The 4943-nt window shown below is 48.1% G+C and overlaps 1 long non-coding RNA gene across 1 annotated transcript in view; it reads left to right on the top strand.

Moving 5' to 3' along the window:
- LOC119301342 overlaps positions 1-1853 on the top strand; it is an 11931-nt gene extending 10078 nt beyond the window's left edge. The window contains exon 2 of the long non-coding RNA XR_005147019.1: positions 1495-1853. This is a non-coding gene — a long non-coding RNA (uncharacterized LOC119301342). The remainder of the gene's footprint in view (positions 1-1494) is intronic.
- Positions 1854-4943: the final 3090 nt, after the last annotated feature.

Here is a 4943-nt window from a genome sequence, read left to right on the forward strand (position 1 = left end):
GGTATTACTTTGTCAGATAAACAAGATGTATATTACTGGCAGTTAACCAAAAATGGTAAATTTAGTGTTAGATCCCTTTATGTTAGTTTCAAATATAGTCACGAGAAGTATGGGGGGTTAAACTGCCCTTGAAGGTTAAAGTTCTCATGTGGTTGGTCCTAAGGAAAAGTATTCCAACTAGAGATGTTCTGGCTAAAAGAAACTGGGAAAGTAGTGAAACTAAATGTAGTTTTGTGATTATGCCGAAAGTATACGACATCTTTTCTTTGAGTCTGCGATTGCTAAATATGTGTGGGGGGTAGTTCGTGTGGCTATAAGTTTGACTGAATTCCCAAACTGTAGATCAATTTAGTGCTTGGATTGGTAGTTTTCAAGGTAAAGTAAAATAGAGGTTAGCGTTGGGTGTGATAGTTGTGTTCTGGACACTCTGGAAAACTAGGAACACTGCTACTTTTGACCACATATACCCAGTGATCCTACTATGGTGGTGTATAAGTTGTCTCATTGGATTAAATTATGGTCTGGTTTACAGATAAAGGAAAACAATTGGAGGTACAGAGATCAAGATGGCCGCAAACTCACTCTTGATAACTTTTATGGTTTGCTATTATGGTCATGCTGCTCATTAAGATGGTTTGCTATCATAGCTGGGTTGCTTATTTGTCAGTCTTGTTTCAGTGTTTCTTTATTATTATTGTTCGTTTCCTCTTCATTCCTTCAGTTTTATGTTCCTTTATTTAGTAATTTTTCTTGCATCATTTTTCAGTATTTTAGTCAATAATTATTTAGTTCATCTCAATAGCCCCTTATAATTGTCTATTTAAATAATTATTTCAGTCTTTCCTGTTATATTCATTCATGCCTTCACTTGATTTAGGTGATCAGTGTGTTTGGTATTTCAATAGTTCTGTATTTTCATTTAGTGTTCACTTTGTCTTTTTTTAGTAAGGAGTTTATTATTTTTTAAGTCTTCATTTGTTTATAGTCATCAGTGTCCCAAAGGATCGGTACCTTTGGTATTTCATTTGGTCCTCTTTAGTTTTTTGATAACTTGTTAGTTATTTTGTCATTCTCTGTCCTTGTCCATCAGTTTAAAGTTAAGTCGTTAAGAATAAAGTTAAGCTATCCATCAGTTTAATTATAAGAATAAGTTTTTCTCTGCCATATGTGCAATCTCTTTTTAAGTCTATCAGTTTTCAGATATTAAGAAGCATCAGGAGAGCAAAATTTTCTTTTTCGAAAAATATTTTTATTTTCATTTCTTCTTCAGTTTCTGTATGACTTCAGTTTTATTTTCGTTTTCAGGTATAAACTTATTATTTTTAGCATGCAATCTCTTTTTAAGTCTACCAGTTTTGAGAGTTTAACAAGCATCAGGACAGCCAATCTTCTTTTTTCGGCAAAGATTTTCATTTTCATTCTTCTTTAATTTCTGTATGACTTCAGTTTTTCCCCTTCATTTTAATTCTTTTTAGCTGCTCCTTTTTTCTGCAGTTTGTGCCATGCCACTCAAGGGCCAAATTCAACTGCGCAACTGGTGACTACGTGCCCTTTGAGGATGTGAGGGCCGCAGAATCCTCTTCTAGATTAGGGAAGAACACAAAAGAACCCGCATATGTGGCGGCGGGTGGGAGGACTTTATCAGACCGAACAATCTCAGTGAGGGAGATTTGGTCCGTTTTGTACTGGATGGACCAGTGCCAAAGTTGTAGATTTTCATGGTTGCGCCACCGCCCAACCACGCTGAGCTAACAATTGGGGCTGCTGTATTTACCAAATGCATCAGGCTGACTGCAAACGAGTGTACAAATCTATACCAAACCCTGCTGCACACAGTGGATTCATTGGAGCCACGCTGAGTAGCTTTTTTGTTGTCTGTGTGGGATGGTGACGGCTTTTTGCAAGTGGCCTATGCCTGTTAGGGGACACAGGTTACTGCAAACGTTTGCTTAAAGGTCCAAGAGGGGGATGTAGTATTCGACCTGAAACTGGAATGGAAACAGATGTTTCTTCAGGCCGAGCACGGACTGGGGTTACAACAAATAAACGTGTCAAAAACTGACTGGACAAAACAAATCAACCTTAACCAAATAGCAGGACACACATCTGATAATTAGACACTCCAAATCAGAAAAGGGAAGAACAATGCAATGCAAGGAACTGAACATGCTATTATTGTTAGTTGATTTCTCCGGGCTGGTTTCTTCACTAGATCTTTCACTCCTTGTCGTTGCTCTGGTGTAAAACTCACCATGTTTGTGTTCCCAAATACCAGAGCGTTTCTTCAGTAAGTACCACAATGGGAACAACACATCTTAGACATAATGTGAGCATCTTAGACATAATGTGAGAATTAACCTATTGGTTACCTCCAGTACCCCAGACAGACCTTCGTCCGAGGACTTTTGGCTCTTCTTTCTGTCTATCTAATTATTTTCTGTTTTGCCAACAGTTTAATAGATGATACAACGGTGGAGAGATTACTCGAAAGCAGAACCAATATATAGAAGGTGAGTTGTGTTCACTTGAGTAGTGCCCTGCAAGCCAACGTGCATGTACCAGTATGCCATGCATGATCAGAACACACAAAATTTGTTCTCTCTGCTTCTTCTTTTTTCTCATCAAGATGGAGGGATCAAAAATCACATTGATGTGACACAGCGAACTAGTGCAGTGTCATGTTTTTCTTCACTTGATTAGGTGAAATAAGCCCTATTCTTTTTTTTTTGGAAAAGGCTCTCAACTAAATGACCTTCTACGAGTTTCATCGACAGAGAAGAAACAAGGAAGGGATGCGCTCTTGCTCCCTCCCCCGACTCCGCGCCCGCACCGCCTCCCGGGGGGCGGCCGGGGCGGCTCCCCCCGCTCTCCTCTCCTCCCCTTCCCCCGTGCCCCTCCCCCCGCCGCCATCGGCGGAGCCCCCGGATCTGGCCGGGCGGGTTGGCGGCGGCGGGTCCTTCCTTACCCCGCACGCACCTCCTGACCCGGGGTTAGGGCTGGCGGCGGGTGACCTTCGGCTGGCGGTGGCCCGGCGATCTGGTGGCGGCCCGTCGCGGTGGTGGCGCCGTCCTTTGGCGGCGGGGCGGCCTGGTGGTGCAGGTGGCCGGCGGCGCGTCCTCGGCCCAGATCTGGGCCCTTAGGGCCCCATCTGGGTCCTAGTGGGCCGCCCCCGGGCGTGGCCTCGTTGTCTGCGACGCGGTGAGGAGGAGGAGCGGCTCGGATTTGGGGCGGCGGCACCGATGGCGTGCCGGCAGCAGCGTGAAGGCGGGAGCTTTATGGGCCCACGAGGGCTCGACCGGGCCTGTGGGCCCACGGGCCTAGTGTGCTCCTGCTATTGCGTCGCGGCCGGCTGCCGTCGCGGCCGGTGGAGGTGGGGCCCTCCCGCGTGCCGACGGTGCTGATGCCCTAGTCCCGACTCTGATTCTTCGCTGTGCTGTCCTCACTTCGCGGTGCCGTGGTGAGACGGCGTGGGGGCCTCATGACCGCGTTGGCGCACGGTGGTGGTTGGTTGGTGGCAGGCTCCGGGGCGCCCGAGGTGCGGGTTGGGATCGGGGGAAACCCCTGTCGGCATGGCCAACACCGGCGCGGTGGCGCCTGTGGGTGCCACCTGACCTTCCGGGAGGGCGTCAGGGCTACCCTTCCTCTTGCCTCGTTGTTTACTAGGGGAAACCCTTGGCGGCAGCGTCGTCATCGTCACGATCCTTCTTGGAGGTGTTGATAGGTGCCGGCACTTCGGAGTCTTGGAGTCTAGTGGAAGATCTTGGTGGGCGCTGCGATCGCGAGGCTTCTTTGTTTTTGTTGATCCGCCGTTGTCGGCATTTGTTTCTTTTGCTTTTCTCTGTCGTTTCTTTTAGGCGTGACTGTGCTGCTTCCGCCCCAGCACCTATCCATGTATGGTTCGGTTGGTTGCTTTGTATACAAAGCGGGGGGAAACCCTTTTTCGGCAAATGACCTTCTACTTGACTACGTATTTATTTTTTTGCGAGAAAAACTTTCAATCTATTCATATTCAATCATGGTAATACAACGAACACTAGAAATAATAAAAATTACATCCAGATCCGTAGACCACCTAGCGACGACTACAAGCACCCGCATCAGCTTCGACCCTTAATTCGGAGCCAACTGCGCCGATCGAGGATGAGTGGTTGAACACCGTCTCGGGGGCTGCGCTCCCAACGGCGATCGAGCCGAACACCAGCCCCGCACTCTGCGAGACTCGTGACTCCAAGGAGCCGGACTCCTCTCCGGACTCCGAACCCTCCGCGCCCCTGCCGATCGAATCCGATTGGGCGCCGATCATGGAGTTTACTGCCGCGGACATCTTTCAGCACTCGCCTTTCGGCGATATTCTGAAGACACTAAAGTCTCTCTTTATTAGGAGAGCCCTGGCCGAACTACGGCCAGCAAGGATGGGATACGGACGATGAAGGAATTCAAAGCCCACCCACCACCCACTTTGTAGCCACTGTCGACGATTTAACCGACATGCTCGACTTCGACTCCGAAGACATCGACGGTATGGACGTCGATGCAGGAGACGATGAAGAACCAGCGCCTATCAGGCCCTGGAAAGCCACCTTGTCATATGACATATACATGGTGGACACCCCAAAAGAAGGAGATGGCGATGGAACAGCGGAGGATGACCCCTCCAAGAAACAGCCTAAGCGCCGGCATCAGCGGCGCCGCTCAAAATCCCGCCAAAACAAATACGGCGATTCCAGCACGGGAGATAATAATACTCCGGAGAGTACCGAAGAAAACCCCCTCCAGTAAGATTCAGCACAGGAGGATGGAGAAACCAGCCCTCATGAGAGAGCGGCAGACAGAGAGGTCGAGGACGGTAATCATATGCCTCCCTCCGAAGACGAGGCAAGCCTCGACGACGACGAATTCGTCGTGCCAGAGGATCCCGTCGAGCAAGAGCGTTTTCAACGCAG

The sequence above is a fragment of the Triticum dicoccoides genome, chromosome 5A, assembly GCF_002162155.2.
Source record: "Triticum dicoccoides isolate Atlit2015 ecotype Zavitan chromosome 5A, WEW_v2.0, whole genome shotgun sequence".
Taxonomy (NCBI): Eukaryota; Viridiplantae; Streptophyta; class Magnoliopsida; order Poales; family Poaceae; genus Triticum; species Triticum dicoccoides.